General features: G+C 43.9%; 1 long non-coding RNA gene across 2 annotated transcripts in view; it reads right to left on the bottom strand.

Annotated features, from left to right (window-relative positions):
* LOC106510205 overlaps window positions 1-19,123 on the bottom strand; it is an 88,637-nt gene that overhangs the window by 28,334 nt on the left and 41,180 nt on the right. The window lies entirely within an intron of this gene.

Genomic DNA, 19,123 nt, shown 5'->3' with positions numbered 1-19,123 from the left:
CGCCTCATGTTACCATTGCCATGACCTGGAACCTGCCTCCCATGGCAGCATCGTACAGCTTTTTGTTGCACCTGATCCATCCAGTGAGGAGACAGCTGTCAGAAAAACCACATATGCAAAATTCACAAAGATCTTATGTTTGCTTTTTTAGCATATTAAAAAAAAAATACTGACCCATGAATAGGTCTAGAACATAAGGCTACTCTTGGCTTTGGAGCGTTTTTGAGATAAGAAGTTTTCATACTTTGATGTGTATCAGAATCACCTGGGGAGTGGGAGCTGGGAATTTTTCTTATCGATTTATTAATAGATTTTATTTTTTAGAGCAGTTCTGGATTTACAGAAAATTAAGGTGATAAAATACGGAGAATTACTATACACGTGTGCTCCCCACATGCAGTCTCCCCCGTTAACATCTGACACTAGTTTGGTGCCTGTGGTACAATTACGGAACCCATATTAATACATTACGAATGAGGATCTGTAGTTTCTTCAGATTTCCTTTGTTTTTCCCGAATGCCCTTATTCTAGTCCAGGATATCACATCATGCATGTAGTTGTCATGTGTCCTTAGGCCCCTCTTAGCTGTGATAGCTCCTCAGACTTGTTTCTGATGCCCTTGACAATTTTGAGGCATCCTAGCCTTGTATTTTGCAGGGAGGCCCTCTATTGGAAGATGTCCGATGTTTGCCTCATTAGATTGTGGATTATGAGTTTGGGGGAGGAGGCGCACAGAAGTAAAGTTCCCTTTTCACCCCAGCCTATGAAGGGTGCATCCGATCAACACGATTTATGACTTCCGTTGACCTTGATCATCCAGCCTAGAGAGTGTCCGTGAGGTTGCTCCAGGGAAAGGTTACCTTACCCCCTCTTTCCATGTTGCATGCTTTGGAAGGACGTCCAGAAATAAGGAGAGGAGCTGATGTTCTCCCTCCCTTAGGATGGAGGATCTCATCGTTTATTTGGAGTTTGTCTGGATGGGAAATTTGTCTCTCTCCCCATTTATTAATTTATTCAAGAGTTTATTTATATCTGTATGGATCCATGAATATTTATTTTAATTTATGTTATGCTTTGGGTTATAACCTCAAGGCACTTTATTTTGTTGCTAAAATGTTCAAGCTTGGCCATTGGGAAGCTCTTTCAGGTGGCTTCTGTGCACACTTGACATACCCCTTTAGTGGGTGTGTGTGTACAAATCTATACCTATTTCTATATGAACCATCTGTATCAAAGCTAACCTGAGTTTTTGCCCAAAGCCTCCAATCCTGATCCATTACCATTTGAAATCTCCCTTTCCTGAACTCTCCCACTCCAACAGGAAGAAACATGGTTCCCACCATGTGCACCATGTGTTTTCTTTTTTCTTTTATCTTTTTTTTTTTTTTTTTTTTTTTTTGTCTTTTTGCTATTTCTTTGGGCCGTTCCCGCGGCATATGGAAGTTCCCAGGCTAGGGGTCGAATCGGAGCTGTAGCCACTGGTCTACACCAGAGCCACAGCAACGCAGGATCCGAGCCGCATCTGCAACCTACACCACAGCTCACGGCAACGCCAGATCGTTAACCCACTGAGAAAGGGCAGGGACCGAACCCGCAACCTCACGGTTCCTAGTCGATTTCGTTAACCACTGCGCCACAATGGGAACTCCCCATGCGTTTTCTTAATGGCTGGATTCCGACACACGGGTACAGCACCATCAGAACTGTTTACACTTACCTCCATGAGACACAACTTTTCTGACTTGAGTTCCGGACATACGTGCACGCCCTTCTGCCTTTGGTCTCACAGACGCCCCTCATTTCCAAAGGTGCTAAGTCAGCACACTTCCCACCTTCCTTCAATGAGAGTGTTTCATAGGCTTGTAATACAGTCAGATTCTCTTGTCACCATCTGTTATCTTTCCTACGATCCCCTGACCTCCTAGAGAATTTTTTTATTTGCATATATTAAAGATCACATGTGGAGCTGGAAAGCTGTAACAGGCATTGACAAATGCATGGTATCATGTATAACTCATCCCAGCATCACACAGAATAGTTTCATCACCCTAAACATTCCGTGAGCTCCACCTATGTGTCATTTCTCCCCGCCCCCAAGCCCCTGGCAACCACTTATTTACTGTCTCGACAGTTCTCCCCATTCTAGGATGACATGTAATTGCCATCATACAACCTGTAGCCAAGTTGCTACCCTTCCAGCTCCCATCCTGTATGGTTTGCAGCTCTGGGCAGCTATGAGAGTTTCTGCATCTAATTCCTTAAAATCATCTCATAATCACCCCTTCTACCTCCTCCTCAAGCCATTCCTATGTTGTCATTTCATTCCAGCTTTTGACAACTTATTCCTTGAAAACCTTTTTTTAATCCAAAGTTTCAAACACGTTTACAGTAGAGCCATTTTTTTTTTAAAGTTGTAATGTCGTTTCTTCACAAGATCTTAAAGAACCCAGCAATGGAAAACGAGGTTACAGCCACCCCCTCTCCCTAAAGAACTCAGGTCATCTCCTTTCTTATTCACTGTCATCTGCCTTGGTTTATGTGGAAATCCATCTGAATGGGAACTATATTTATCCAGATGCTCTGTATTATGTGTTCAGCTGGGCTCGCTGTTGCAGACGTACACCTGTCAAATGACGGCAATTGGTTATTTGGGGCTGAATTGCTGACTTAAGCTATGACCTTCCTCAAATCACATAGATTTCTCTCTTTTCCAAGTTTCTCCTGTCAAAACACTGACCTACTTAAACAGAAACACGGTTAGCATTAACTAATAGATTGTTCTGAAAATGTCAGCGCCCATAACCATTGCTATTAAGGTGCTAAGCTATAAATATATATAATGAAGGAAGCCCTTGCTTTTTAATTGAAAGAAAAAAAAACCCTGCCACCTTGAATAGTTTAACATTGTCACCTGTATTTCCCAAATGCAATGCAAGACGTAAAAGAAGAATCTAACGCTGTTTTCCCGAGACAATGGCCCACACACACCAAGGATTTTTTCTTCGGTTTTTTAAAAATGTGTCTTTCATGTTCATATGGAGGGATTTTCAAGAATCTAGGACTAGGGAGAGCCCGTCAAGAATATGCTCTCCAGCCTCCGACCCAGAGTACGGCTATGATGTTCTGAAACGATTTAATGATCTGGCCTTCCAGCCTGTCGGTAAACTCTAGAAAAATGCCCCACTTCGTACGTGACGCTTTCAAATGCGGTGGAAGCTGGTTGTTAGGAATGTCTTCTTTTAAACCAAGATGCACTCTTCTTCCCTTGAAATTCCTCCTCTCCAGCCTGTCTTCTGGAGCTCAACCCAGTCCGTCGAATCCCCCTTCTGCAGGACAGCCTCTCAACTCCCTCATGACCGTTGTCGGAGGCACTCAAGGGTTTTTCTTCTGCTGTTTCCCGGTTTCTGCTTTCATTCCTCATGTGACATGATTTCCTGAACTGCCTCCTTCCTGTCTGCCCTCGCAAGACAGGCCCCAGTTTCTCATGGCACTTTTCAAATGTGGTACTGAGGCCTGAGGATAGAACGTACTAGAAGTAGCCTCCCAGGGGCAATAAGGCTGGGGCCCACCTCCCTTCCTGGCCCGGCGCCCAGCTACAGGCCACGAGAAGATGCTCGGTAGCTGGGCCCCACGCAGCTTCCTGCCCACCAGCCAAAGGCTCCAGCGCCAACAATCAGAGCTCCCCGGATCCAGGAGCCCCACTATCCAGCCTGCCCCCTTGGTCCCCAGGGCAGGTGCCACTCAGCACCTCACCCCCACCCCCACCCTGCACCTCTGGCTCCTGGGGCTCCTGGAGTCCCCCATCAGCCTCTTTATTCCCAAGAACTTCCTGCTCATCAGTGATTCACCTGACTGTGCAATGGCAATCCCCAGGGGTGTTGAAAATTACGGCTGCTGCTGCTGTTTCACTGGCGATGCTGGCAGAGATTCCGATAGAGTTGCCCTGGCATGGGACCTAGGTGTGTTTTAAAAGCTCCCCAGAGAATTCTAATGTGAAGTCAGGGTTAAAAATCACTGAGGAAATCCTGATTCCTTCTGCAGACTCAGTCCTTCCTACTGGAAGATGTTTTATCTCCTGCACCCCACTTATCACTCCATAGGTGGTTCCCCTAGTCGTGCTCCACCAGTGCTGCCAGGTCACTGGGGTAGGCACTTACTATTGAGGGGTGAATGAACAAATAACCTCATGGTCCTTTGAAACCCACACCCTCCGAGAAAGACAACTACTTCTTCTTTCCTGCAATATGCCACTCTCTGGTCAACTCCCTCATGTTTGTCCTGAATGTGGGGTTATCGTTTTTTCTCACCGTCTTGTCCTCCCTGTCTAGGGCACCAATGCCCACATTAACTGGGTTTCTACATCTTGGCCTCCGCTTCCTTGATCTCAACTCAAGGGACTTCATCTCTACTCCCCCTCAGCCGCCCACTTCCAAGTTCACATGCAGACCCAGTCGTCATTCAGAACAGCTCCCACTCTGAAATTTTAAACCCCACTGTCCTCTTCCAACAATTCTCTGTCCGGTTCTCATATGCTTTTTCACTCCTAACCCAAACCTCTCTTTTCATTCACAGCCAAGCTTCAAAAAAAGCATACTTTCCAACATCCATCCACTCCCCAACTCACTTGACTCTGGCTTCTCACCCCAGGGCGTCACAGAAAGGACACTTTCTAGAAATACTTCTAAGCCTCATCCACTTACGTTATTTGGTGCCTAGTAATGCTTCTCAGCATTTGGTGCTTCTCCTTTAATGCCATCTCCTCCCTCAGTCTCTTGAACCTTGCTCTCTGGCTCACTGGCTACATCACTGATGACTCTAAAGTGTCCTTGGCAGACTCCTTTTCTCCTGCCAACTCTTTGTGTTGCTGGTCCCTAAGGCTCCAGTCTGGTCTCTTAACCACCTTTAAACTGTTTGAATCATGCCCATTGCTTCAACTACTGCTGTGACACAAATGACTCTCCAGACTAAATCCCCAGCCTAGATCCCTCTGAGGTATGAATTGAATTTCAGTTTGCTACATATCTCCAAAAGCAATAGCCCCGTCTTCTCAAACTCAGTATATACAAAGCAGCAGTCATTATCTTCTCCCCACTATCACAGGATTCTAAGGCCAAAACGAACTGCAGAGTCTGCCTGATTCAATCTCCAGTCCTACAACTGCAAGGATTCTCTATGAATACAAGCATTTGCGCATAAGAGCTACCCCATTGTGCATTCAACTCTATCATCCTAGGAAGAGCCCTTTTGGAAAAGTCACCCCACACCACTCTCCCTCCCGGGGTTCCCTATCTTAGCATACAGCATCATCTTCACCTAGTTGCCAAAAGCAACAACCATGAGGATTCTGCTGGTTTCACCCTTCTCTCTCAGTTCCTCATCCAAGCAATAACTAAGTCCTATTAATTCTGCCTCCCCAAGCTCTCTCACATGTATCCTCTTCAGTGTTCTCATGCAAAAATAGCCACTGAGCATCTATTATCTTCTAGGCACTCTTTTAGATGCTCAGGACACCGTGGTAAATAAATTCACAGCCTTGCCCTCACCATCTTCACACTTAACATCAGCCAGGGTTCAATCAGAAAAGCAGAACCACTCAGCGTGATAAGAGACTTGTTATAGGGATTTGACCATATGCAACTTGGGGAACTGATTAAAGAGTTTATGTACAGTTGTTGCTTCTTCATTTGGTGCTGATTTGAAGTCAACAGGGCAGGTAGTTGGGAAGGAAAGAGGGACAGGAAGTGGGAGAGCAAGGACAAAATGGAATCCAAGGCTAGGTTGGAACCTAAGAGGAAAACTGGGAGGCTCGTCAGTTTCCCATCACCTCCGAGCCTTCACCCTTTATCCAGAATCCAATCCATAGCTGGCCCAGAACTCAGAGGAGCTGAACAAGGAAATCGGCAATAGTTGAATAGTCGCTGACCCTGTGCCAAGAAGGGGAACTGGCAGCAGCAGCAGTGCCCGACCTATGTTCACTTTCCATGTAAACATGGCTGCTGCTTCACTTTCCTCTTCCAAATCTTTCTCTTGAGGCCAATCCCGAGAACACACAGGAAAGGGGATTTGGGGAAGTCAATTCCAGTTTAACCAAGCTGACCCAGGGCAAAACCCACTAAATGAACATGTGGCTCCACCCACCGCTCATCTGTGCCATCCTGATCCATCCACCACGGGGTCTTCAGAGATGTTGCCACATGCAACTCCAACCACGTTGCGAACTCAACTACCACCAATTTCCCACTCAAATTCCTCAGTGACTCCCCATCAGCAACAGATGAAATCTAAATTCATTTGCATAATGTATTAATTAGGATCTGCTATGTTTGCAAGAGAGAGAAAACACAAAATAATTGTTTAAACAAAGTCGAAATTCATTTCTCTTTCAGATAGAAATCTGGGTAGGTGGTCTGGGGTTGGAAGGTTTTCCATGGCATCAGGGGCCAGGCTTTCTGTCTTGTTCTTTGTGGTTGACATTATTTGCTTTCTAGACTTCGGATGGGGAAAGGGACAAAGACGAAACAAACCAACAAAAAGGATGCACTCATGCTCCACTGTCTTTAAGGGCCTAGGGGCAGAACCCCTGGAGCCAGGTGACACTCTGTTTACAGAATTTAGTTACCGGCCACAACTGTCTTTAAGAGAGTTTAAGAAATAGAGTCCTTAATCTAAGCAGTTATATGCCTAGTAAAAATGTCTATTACTAACTGAAGAAGGGAGAAAACAAATATTGGGGGACAATTAGTTTCTCCCATATGTGACAAATAAGATCTCCTCATCACCGGTTCCTGTCCACTCCTCTAACCACTCCTGCCCATCCATTCCTCATCTCCATATATATATATATATATATATATATATATATATATATATATTTGTCTTTTTAGGGCTACACCCGCGGATATGAGGTCCCCAGGCTAGGGGTCAAATCAGAGCTACAGCTGCCGGCCTACACCACAGCTCACAGCAACGCCAGATTCTTAACTCACCGAGCAAGGCCAGGGATAGAATCGGCATCCACATGGATCCTAGACAGATTCGTTTCTACTGAGCCACAGTGGGAACTCCCACTCCTCATATTTTAATAGCAAAACTTGAACACTTGAGGTGTCACCCAACACTGTGCACGAGTAGAGTTTCATGGCTCCGTACACGTTCCCTTGCCTGCAATTCCCTCATCCACTAGCTCCTGGGCGAACCCGCACTGATCCTCCAAGACCTCACTGACCATTTGCCCAAGTGTTCCATCTCTTTGACCACCTCCTGCCCTTGGAGCAAACACTCATTAAAACAATTATATCATCACATGACAATCGTTTGTTGCCACATCTGCCTCCCTTGTCTGAGTTCCTTAAATGTGGTGCAGTCTTTTTAGCCCTGAATCTCAACATCGGGGCCCAGCGTCCCACGCCTAATGTGTAGGAAATGTTTGCAGAACAAAGACTTGCCAAACACAAAGGGATTGGTATTTTATTTGCTGCATTTCTATTAACACAGCCTTTAGGCTTGCGTAGCTAGGGGAAGCTGCCAGCCACAGGCTGCTCTGGCAGCAGCATTGCTGCCTCGCTTTTACTGTTTACGAAAGAGAGATCAAGGCAGAGGCTGGATGGAAAAAGCCTGCCTGAGGAGAGAAGTAATTGCTTCTTTATCTCTTAAACACAGTATTGAGGACAAGTGCAGATGGTTCCTCACTCCCCCTGCGCCTTCAGGGAAAAAGACAAAATGTCACAAGTCTAGAGCCAAAATACTATAGGATGTATGAGAAGGTTAGAAGAGGGTGCCAGGAGATGAACTCAAAGCCAAAATGACAAACATCGCTCATCATGGAGACACAGTATTCTTAAGACTTCGTACAATCTGATGGGGGGATAGCCAGCCTTACTCCCCGCAGTTTCCTTCCCTTCCCAGCCTCTATAGGGCATGTCCCCAACAAAACGGAGGCCTTTCAGATGCAGCTTGGTCCCCACTCTCAATCCCACCGTATTTGCTGTTCTTTTGAAAGGATATAAAGTCTCTTCCTTTGACACATAAGTACTCAGATAATTAGGGAAAATAGTCCTGGCAATTATTAGTATTACAGCTGTCATTATATTTTGCTGAAAAGCCCATATTAAAAATATATTCAATAAAAGATATTTTGAGAGAAATCACTTAACTCAACTATACCATCCTAATTTGTTATTCAGAGATTAGGCAGTAGAATGTGTGTGAGAGAGAGAGGGAGAGAGAGAGAGAGAGAGAACAATTCTAAGCCTTGATTGCATTGTTTTATGGACCATTTGAAAGAAAAGTCACAGGAGAATGTCTCCTGAATTATTTTAGGTGACTACTGACAGCCCTTTGTAAAGCCCCATAAGCTGTTAGTTTGGTGTAGCAAATTCTACTTCTAGGAAATCATCTTAAGTAAAGATGTTTATAAAAGGATCTATATCGCAGTACTGTTCATCATAGTGAAAAAAAAGGAAATAAATGTTTCATAATAGAAGATGAGCAAAATATTCCAGCCATAGAAATGACACTATAGAAAAACATTGTCATGCAAAGATGTTCATGAAGTTAAGTAAAAATATAAATATTATTTTAAAAAAAGAATATTCAGTGTGATCATATATTACAAGATGCTTTGGCTGGGTGAGAGCTGGCCCAGACTTAGAAAGATGGCAGATTGGCTTTGTCCCCAACCCAACATGACCATCTGTGTTAAAGCTTGAGAATTCTTGAGTATCTGACCACAATCTTAATGTACCTATAAATTAAGAAAGAGAGAGTGTAGTTCCCATCATGGCTCAGTGGGTTAAGAACCTGACTAGTATCCATGAGGATACGGGTTCGATCCCTGGCCTCACTTAGTGGGTTAAGGACCCGGCATTGCCACAAGCTGCAACATAGATCTCAGATGCGGCTCAGATCTGGCGTTGCTGTGGCTGTGGTGTAGGCCAGAGGCCACTGCTCCTAACCTGGGAACATCCATATGCTGTGTGTATAGCCCAGAAAAGAAACGAAGGAAGGAAGGAAGAGATAAAGAGAGAGAGAAAGGAAGAAAGAAAGATCCAGAAAAGACCTCTGAAAGACCGTAAATCCCTCCTGATGGTCAACGTTTTTGCAAATTGTCTGATGGATTGGGAGTGAAGAGTCTGAGTTTGAATTTGGGAAGGAGAAGTGAGAATCCTGAAACAACCTTGCTGTGTAGGTGGAAGGAACCAAGAGCAGCGGACTGGCCTTGGCATCAAGGGCTAAGGACCAGGTTAGTAGCCTCTGTCTCAGAACTCCTCCCAGCTCAGGTACCCAGAAGGTGGACTTAGAACCCTTGGAGCCCAGGATATATTTCTGTGGGGCACAAAAGGTAAGGCAGAGAGAAGACCAGGAGTCCCTCTTCCCAGGGGTACTGCCTCTGTCATCTGTCCCTGTGGGGGTGGGTGACAGAGCAGGGAAATGGGGCTGGCAGGAGTGGGGGTCCAGCTAGCCAGATCCCTGCAAGGCTGCCAGGCCTCCACAGAGCTGGCAGTGGCCACCCAGCTTGTCCTAGAGGTAGGGACAAGAGCCACTTCCCTATAGAATCACTGGGGTACAATCTTGCTTAGGAGATTCCCTCCGCCACCACCCAGACCTCATTTCCTCAAGCCTATCACAGAAGAAACTAGCCCTGGGAGTGAAATTTGGATCTCTGGCGTGTTCCCGTTCTGCCAAATTCAGAGCAAGCTATTCACAGTTGATGGTAAACTCTCAGGAGGCTGTCCCCACGGCCAGTGGTAGCCACACAGGGGCATGTGAGTTCTTCAACTGCCTGCGAGTACAGTTAACTCTTGAATAACACAGGCATAAATTACAGGGGCCCTCTTATACACAGATTTTTTTTTTTTCAATAGTAAATACTACAGCACCATGCGATTCTTGGTTTGGTTCAATCTGCAGGTGCAGAGCTCCAGATACCAAGGAAGTACCTAGTCACAGGGCCAACTATAAATAATACACGGATATTCAGTTGTGCAGAGGGTCAGTGCCACTAACCACTGCAGTCATTCCAGAAATACCAGGGAAGAAAGAGGCTGGGAAAAGCTGGACTTCTGTTAGTATGGTTAATTGCATCTGGGGGTCCTCTGTTGAGGTTTCAGTGTAAGGAGGATCCGGGCAGAGCAGAATGACATTGTCCTGAATGATGATGGATCTTTGTCCAGGATACACTTGCCCCCCAGGCTATTTCCTCCAGGTAGAACCAGAACTGTGTGATGTTTGGAACAACGGTCTGAAATTTCAGTGTACAGAGAAGAAAAAAAGTATGGACTCTCAGAGGTGAATGAAAACGAAACTAAAGGAATAGTATAGCTGGCTTTCAAATGTTTACTTATAAGAGGTAGGTTCAAGAGAAAGCGAGGAAGCAAATTAAGCCAGTTAGAAACATACAAGGGATCTGGTATTCTGAAAGTCTTAATTGGGGCAAATGACCAAAGTTTTGGTTGTTGGGTTTTTTTAAATCTTTTATTAAATTATGGTTGATTAACAATATTGTGTCAATTTCTATTATACAATGAAGTGACCCAGTCATATATATATATAAAATTTTTCTTATATTATCTTCCATCAAGGTCATCTAAGCCCCTCCCTTTGCCAGCATCATACGGATTGGGATTCCACACCCACGTTCCAATGCTTCCCTCTTCTTCAGGTACCTGAGGGTGGAATCTTCTGGACGAGGGGTGGGGATAATGAGGGTATGGCTACAGCAGCAACCGCATGCCAGGGCTGGGGATGGCTGCGCAAGGGGTGATTCACCGACGGAGGGCAGCCTGGCCCATCTGAAATACTCGCCAATTGCCTTGAGCGCAGATTCTGCCGAAAGACAGAAACAACTTCCTCACCTGAAGCTTTCACAACTGGGGCACCCTATTGAATTCTTTAAAAGTTCTGATTTAAAGACTCTTCAATCCCCAGAGAAATGGAGGAAGAGTCACAGGAAGACACAGGCAAGGCATAAGGTTATGTCCTTGCTCAATGTCATAGAATCAGTGTTCAGGGAAATAGCATAAAACAGAGATGGAAGAATCCTGACCCTGAAAATAACACTCTAAGAAGAGTGTTCTGCCTCGAGTCAACCTCTGATTAGAGCCAATGATTAATGACATCATTTCAAGGGCGCTCATGTACTTCATTGTCCAAATCAGGATAACTTGAGCATGAAAACGAGACCCTGTTAATACTGACATCCAAGGCAAAGTACCAGGACTGTCTTAGATCAATAAGAATGTGTGGTCGCCTAATTATTTCTAAGTCTTATAGTCCATATGTTTCTATTGGGTGCTTGTAGAAAATCAAAGCAAATTTTAAAGGTAATACACACTACTGCATTCGGAGTAGAAGCACCAAAATAGATCTGTATGGCAAAGCCGTAAGTCTAGGACACTCCAGAGTAAATGCTCGGAAGGCAGTTGTTTTCAAGATCTGGTTTTAAAAGTGGCGTTATCAAATGCATAGTAATTACCAGGATCAAGAAAAGATAGTCTTCAGCTCATAAGGGTCCAATTTAAAAGGATGGCCCAGGAGTTCCCGTAGTGGCGCAGTGGTTAACGAATCCGACTGGGAACCATGAGGTTGCGGGTTCGGTCCCTTGCCCAGGGGTTAAAGATCCGGCGTTGCCGTGAGCTGTGATATAGGTCGCAGACGCGGCTCGGATCCCGCGTTGCTGTGGCTCTGGCGTAGGCCGGTGGCTATAGCTCCGATTGGACACCTAGCCTGGGAACCTCCATATGCCGAGGGAGCGGCCCAAGAAATAGCAAAAAGACAAAAAAAATTTTAAAAAATAAAATAAAATAAATAAAAGGATGGCCCAAGCGATCTTGGAGTTACTGCTCTTTTCTAGAAATTGATGGTAAAATGATTAATGACATAAATTATAGAAAAGTGTGTTTATATGACCTAATTTTATTTGGCAAGATCTTGGAGGTTCATGAACATAATTGCTCTCCATCTGGGAGATACGAGTTTATAGTTACAAGAGGACAAACACTAGCCCTGCTAGGTCCTTAGTTAAAAAAAAGTGTACAAAATAATAGAATTGCAGCAGTGGTGGAAATAACTCTGCCGCCTCTATCACCCCAGGCCCATCGATGAGAGAGAATCAACAATCTTCAAGCTCAGGGGCCTGAGCGGAAGCAATCAGGTCATGAGGGTGGCACTGTGGTGGAAAGGCAGACAAAAGGGACAGCCAAGGACAGGAGTTTCGAGGGGACCCTATTGCCCCAGCCCTCCTGGGAGCACCGTGGGGGAGCACGTGTGCATATGCATTCAAGCCTCAACCAGCTTCTAACTCTGAGTTCATGAGCTAGCATTTGCTGCCACAGCCTCCCCTAAATCTTTTATTTTACACTCTCACACTGTCTCTGAGGGTTGGGAGCTGTGCTTGGTTTAGATACATCGAAGAAGAAGCTCAAAGTTTTTGCCAACTAGTCTAAGATCGAAACTCAGCATATGCTTATCGTCATCCATTCATGTTCCCAGTATCGAAGTCCAAGCACAGCTGAGAGTCTGAGCTTCTCTGGATACGGAGTGATAACAAGCCCCTAATGTCTGGACTTATTCCCAGTGTCAAACAAGATATCCCTGGAAAGCGGCAGAACGCTGTTCCCACAAACCCAAAGGAAGGCAGAATTCGAAAGCTGCTTAAGTCTCTGCTAAGAACGGATGACGCCACAGCCAAGGAAGAGGTTCTTTCTGCTTCACATTAGGTAGATAAACTGTTGCCTCATCAAAGACACAGGAATGACCTCAGCGCAACAAACATGGTCAAAGGGAGACAGACCTATGGCCGCAGGAGACAGAAGCACAGCGGCCGGGCAGGACCTCCCCAGGGCTTGCTGGTCAACCGAGCCTGGGAAGTTATGTTCAGAGCAGCAGAAGAAAATGGCAGAGGGGGTATCATAGACAAGAGCAGTGTCCTCTCTAAATTCCTGTGTTGAAACCTAACCCCCAAAGTTATGGCACTAGGGGGTGGGGTCTTTGGGAGGTGATTAGGTCATGAGGGTGGAGCCCTCATGTCTGGGATTAATGCCCTTATAAAAGAGATCCCACAGGAGTTCCCATGTGGCTCAGTGGTTAATAAACTCAACTAGGATGCAGTCTGGTCCCTGGCCTCATTCAGTGGGTTAAGGATCCGGCATTGCCATGAGCTGTGGTGTAGGTTGCAGACATGGTTTGGATCCTGAGCTACTGTGGCTGTGGCATAGTCTGGCAGCTGTAGCTCTGATTTGACCTCTAGCCTGGGAACTTCCATAGGCTGTAGGAGTGGCCCTAAAAAAAAAAAGAGAGAGAGAGAGCCAAAGCTCTCTTGTCCCTTCTGCCATGTCAGGACATGGTGAAAAGACAGCCATCTATGAACCAGGCAGCGGGCCCTCACCAGACACTAAATCTGCCAGCACCTTGATCTTGGACTTTGCAGCCCGTGAGAAAAAAAATTTCTGTTATTTACAAGCCACCCAGTATGTGGTGTGTTGTTACAGTGGTCCAAATGGACGGAGACAGGGAACAAGGCCCTTGAGCTTGCTGGGTTCCAAACACCTATGAGACATTCCAAGGGCTCTGTAAACAGACCTAAGCATCTTTCAAACAGTGGAAATTCAGAAAGAGCAAAAGAGGTAAACTTGTAACTATTGTTCTGATGCGGCTTGGTTAATACAAGTTCTACAAAATAAGACACTCTTTTTCCTCCTACTTGTGTGATTTTTATGAAGGATGTTTTAGTTACAGATATATTAAAAAAAGAACTCTGTTTTGCTTACTTGTTATTTTATCCCCTGTTGCCAAAACAAAGGCGGAATACAAAGCAGGATGCACACTCTTAATACAACGATCTAAAAATATGCAAGCATAAGGACACAAACTAAAAGGAAAGATACAGAGAAAGAAAGGATTTTTTTTTTTGATTTTTTTTTTTTATTTTCCCACTGTACAGCAAGGGGGAGGTTATCCTTACATGTATACATTACAATTACATTTTTTCCCCCAGGATTATTTTTAAAACCTAGAGACATCTGATATTTAACACCAAAATTTGTTGTCTTCATGTGTTTCCGGTCACAATGATTTTTAATCACTGGTATTTCAGAACAGGTTTTATTCAGAAATCGTTCTTCAAAGCAGTTGACAAATACCACATCTTTAGAAAGATTACTTTCTCCATAAAAATGTCAGAGGTGGCAATTGATTATAAACTAATCAATCTCAGGGAGTGTCCCTAGCCCTTCCTCTTTAAATGCTGGATGGTAGCTTCTCATGTGTTAGGAAATAAGATGTGCATCTGAGTGAGAAGCGATGGTTCTTAAAGGAAAAGAAGGCTTTTTCTTTGAGTGACATCAGTGCGATACTGACAGTTAGGAAAGTTTTATCTAGAAATGGACTTGAACTATATCCAGTTCCTTGGGGTAGAACATGATGAAGACAATATGAGAAAAAGAATGCATGTACACGCAAGACGGGTTCACTATGCTGTATAGCAGAAATTGACACCACACTGGAAATCAACTATATGCTAATAAAAAAAAATCCTTGGGGAAAAATGTGACTCAGAGAACATTGATCGTTAAACAAAAGGGCAGACGGGGCTCGGATCCTGCGTTGCTGTGGCTGTGGTGTAGGCCAGCGGCTACAGCTCCAATTAGACCCCTAGCCTGGGAACCTCCATATGCCGAGGGAGCAGCCCTAGAAAAGGCAAAAAGACAAAAAAATAAAATAATTAAATAAATAAACAAAAGGGCAAAACTAGTTATAACCAGTTATAACTCTGGTCTCCCATCTCCTAGCCCAGCACCATTCCAAACCCCTGTGCTGCTTCGCAGGACAGCTAAAACCTCTATTCTTTTTTTTTTGTCTTTTTGCCATTTCTTGGGCCACTCCCAAGGCATATGGAGGTTCCCAGGCTAGGGGTTGAATTGGAGCTGTAGCCGCTGGCCTACACCACAGCCACAGCAGCAAGGGATCCGAGCCGCATCTGCAACCTACACCACAGCTCAAGGCAACGCCGGATCCTTAACCCACTGAGCAAGGCCAGGGATTGAACCCGCAACCTCATGGTTCCTGGTCAGATTCATTAACCACTGAGCTCCAATAGGAATTCCCTGGATATCAGTGTTCTTAGATGTATAGAAATTCTCTAGAGAGGGTGAGCTGGCAGAAAAACCTCAGAAATATATCTGTTTGTAATATTGGGACCTTAGGAGAAACAACTTACACCACTTCTCACTTTAGCAAAGAGAAAGGCCAGAGGTTGGGTCAACAAATAGGACTCCAAGGAAATGTTTTACATCAGTGCAAGGTCAGATCCTGAAGACAACGAACCATCAGCAGGATGTTGCACTTGGAAGTCTAGGATGGAAACCAGCATGAGTCCCGATTTTCTTGCCAGATAGAATGTCATGCTCTTTCTCCAAGAGTCTGGATTCCTCTGCATCTGTTTGAATATCAGATTCACGTTTCCCTAAATCAAAAATTTAAGACCTAATAAACCAACAGATAGATGCAACAGATTTTATTGTATTTGATGCCTGCCATAAACATTTGATCTCAGGGAAATAAAAGAGCATTCCTAGGAAGAGAATACAAGATTGGAGCGTAATCGAAGCTATTTACAGGGATGGGGGGGTGGGACTACCCTCCTCTCATCACCTAGGTGAGAAGTGACCCAGGGAGGCAGTTAGAAGAATAGAAGAACAAAAATATTTTTATGTTCATGTAAAAATTAACCTAAATGGCCTCTCTATCTGAATTATCTCTTCTTCCCACCCCCCATACCTCCAGCATGATAGATCTACCAACATAAAAGGGGACAGTGGAAGAAAATTAAGACTTAACCTTGATTGTACACCTACTAGGTGCCAGAAATTCTAATAAGTGCTTCACTCATTTATTCAAAACTATTTTAAAGCATGTTCTAAACGTGGGGCACGGTGCTCGATCTCAGAAGTACAATCATGAAAAAGATAGAATCGCTGGCCTCAAGAAGCTTACATTAGAAGGCAGATAGGCAAATTGCAATTACAATACAATTAATGGCTGCTTTCTGGAGATACATACAAACTAGGGTGGAGGCATAGCAGAAGGGAATGCCTAAACTTGCTCTTGGGAAATAGGGGAAGACTCCTCAAAGGGAGTAGAATTTCTAGCTCTCCACTGAACCATTCATACTATTTTCCCTCTGCCATCTTCCTCCAGCTTTTTCTCCTGGGACACACATGCCAGCTGCACCACATTCTCCACATCCACCTTGCTGTTCTTTACTCAGGACCAGGAGTAGCAACCCCCATCTTATACCGAGGCCTTCGGAATCTTGTTATCTCCATGAATAACTTTAACCTCCATGTGCTCATCCATTCAACTCTTCAGACTCAAAACTTATTGCTATCGTTGATGGTTACCAACTTCGTTCACCTGCCACTTCAATAACTCACTCTGAAAAATAAGGTTACTCGAAACAAACATTGGATCCTGCCGCTCTAGCCAAAACAGAGTGGATTCTCCTAGCCCATCCCTGTTCTGTCTTTTGTCCAGGAACCAAGTAGGATATATAAGTGATCAGAACAATCATTCAAAGAGTCAAAGAGTTGACTCATGGCTTCAACAACAATCTCACTTCCCTTGAACGACATAAATAACCACTTCAAGACTCTTCCCTCTCACTAACATAGTTTCATCAGCCACCAACAGCCTGCTGACTTTATCTCCCAAATATTTCTTGAACATTTTCCTTACTTAAAATTGCTACTTCCATAAAATCGATTTAAGACCTCATTATCTATTCACCATCAATATTTTAATAATCTTCTAACTTGGCTCCCACCTCCACTTCTCCGCTCAAATCCGTTCTCCAGTGAACCATGAGAAGAGCCATCGAATGATACCTCTGACCATGTCAGTGGTGGGCTATGGAGCCTGAGCCTTGCACCCAGATGAGGAAAAGAACTGAAAGCATAAGCAATAGCAGGAAAAAGTTATTACTTTCAGATGTTATCCTTGTCTATCAAGAAAACAGAATCAACTGAAGGATTATGATAACTAATAAGTCACAGCTGTGACCAGTTAAAGGGCAGAAATTAACTGCTTTCTTACATACTAATAATAACCAAATGGAAAAGAGGAATAATAATGGAAAGGAGGCACCATTCACACAAGCAAAATAGATACTTTTTAATTAAAAATTATTACTTTTATGTATTTATTTATTTTTGTCTTTTTGCCTTTTTAAGGGCCGCTCCCGCGGCATATGGAGGTTCCCAGGCTAGGGGTCGAATCGGAGCTGTAGCCACCGGCCTACGCCAGAGCCACAGCAACGCGGGATCCGAGCCACGTCTGCAACCTACACCACAGCTCACGGCAACGCCGGATCGTTAACCCACTGAGCAAGGCCAGGGATCGAACCCGCAACCTCATGGTTCCTAGTCGGATTCGTCAACCACTGCACCATGACAGGAACTCCTAAAAATTATTTTTTAAAATTTAAAAAAAGAGAATTATCATATGATCCAGCTATCCCACTCCTGGGTATTCATCTGAAGAAAACCAAAACACTAATTGGAAAAGATACATGCATCTCTATGTTTATTATAGCATTATTTACAGTAGTCAAGATAGAGAAACAACTCAAGTGCCCATCAATAGATGAATTGATAAAGAAGATGTGATTTATATATATTGGACTATAACTCAGCCATGATAAATGTTGAAATCTGAAAAAGACAAAAAAAAAAAAAAAAGAAAGAAAGAAAAAGGAGTTCCCATTGTGGCTCAGTGGTTAACGAATCCAACTAGGAACCATGAGGTTGCCAGTTTGGTTCCTGGCCTTGCTCAGTGGGTTAAGGATCTGGTGTTGCTGTGAGCTATGGTATAGGTTGCAGACGAGGCTCTGATCCCACGTTGCTGCGGCTTTGGCATTGGCCGGCGGCTACAGCTCCGATTAGACCCCTAACCTGGGAACCTCCATGTGCCATGGGTGCAGCCCTAGAAAAGACAAAAAGACAAAAAAAAAAAAAAGATTGAAATCTGGCCACTTGAGACAACATGAGTGGACCTAGAAGGTATTAGACTAAGTGAAATAAGTCAATCAGAGAAAGATAAATACTACATGATTTTACTTATGTGTGGAATCTAAAAAATGAAACAAATGAACAAATATAACAAAACAGAAACAGAATTATAGAGAACAAACAGGCAGTTGCCCGAGGGTAAGGGTGTGTAAGGAGGAAAGAAATAGGTGAGGGAGATTAAGAGGTACAAACTTCCAGTTGCAAAATACATGAGTCATGGGTATGAAATGTACAGTATGGGAAATATAGTCAATAACAATGAAAAATCTCCGTATGATGAAATAACTAGATTTATAGTCGTCATTTTGAAATGCATAAAAATAACAAATCACTATGTTGTACAATGGGAACTAACAGAGTTCTAGGTCAATTATACTCTTCAAAAACAAACACATAGAAAAAGAGATCAGATTTGTGGTTGCCATAGGCAAGGGGGGTGGTGGAAAGAGGGGACTCTGGATGAAGGCAGTCTGAAAAATCTTTTAAAATACTTTTTTTAAAAAAGATAGATGTATCATTTCCATGGAACTTGTTTTATCTTGTCTTAAAAAATATACAAGAAGACCCAAATACATGGAGATTCAAGCCATGCCCCTGGTGAGAGAGCTATGATATCATAACAATAGCAATTACCCCAAATTCATCTATAAATTGTAATGTAATTACATCAAAATCCCAACAGGATAAAAGGAAGTGTTGCAGAGACTGCTAGTTTTCTACCGCAATATATGTTCTCTAAGCTCTCTTCCTCAGTAATAAAGATTCAAAGTTTAGGCTGGGCACCTGGACATATAAACAAAAAAATCTCTTTTTAGGCTTCACGGTAGTTAGATAAACCAAGGGGCCATGTTTTGCCAATAAGGTATAACTATAAATATTGTGTGGCAGCTACTAGGAAACCCCTCCTAAGAAGCGGCTGGCATGGTCCCTTTGCTTCTTCACCCCCACTTCTTCCTCCAGATGTTATGGCTGGAGCTTAAGCATCCCTTTTAGGCCATGTGGTAGCAGGCAAACATTGAAGATGGTGAAACAACAGGATAAAATATACGGGTGTTCTATTA

Source organism: Sus scrofa, chromosome 4 (assembly GCF_000003025.6).
Source record: "Sus scrofa isolate TJ Tabasco breed Duroc chromosome 4, Sscrofa11.1, whole genome shotgun sequence".
Lineage (NCBI taxonomy): Eukaryota > Metazoa > Chordata > Mammalia > Artiodactyla > Suidae > Sus > Sus scrofa.
Note: the sequence above shows the minus strand (reverse complement) of the source record. Positions and strands in the feature narration are given on the sequence as shown.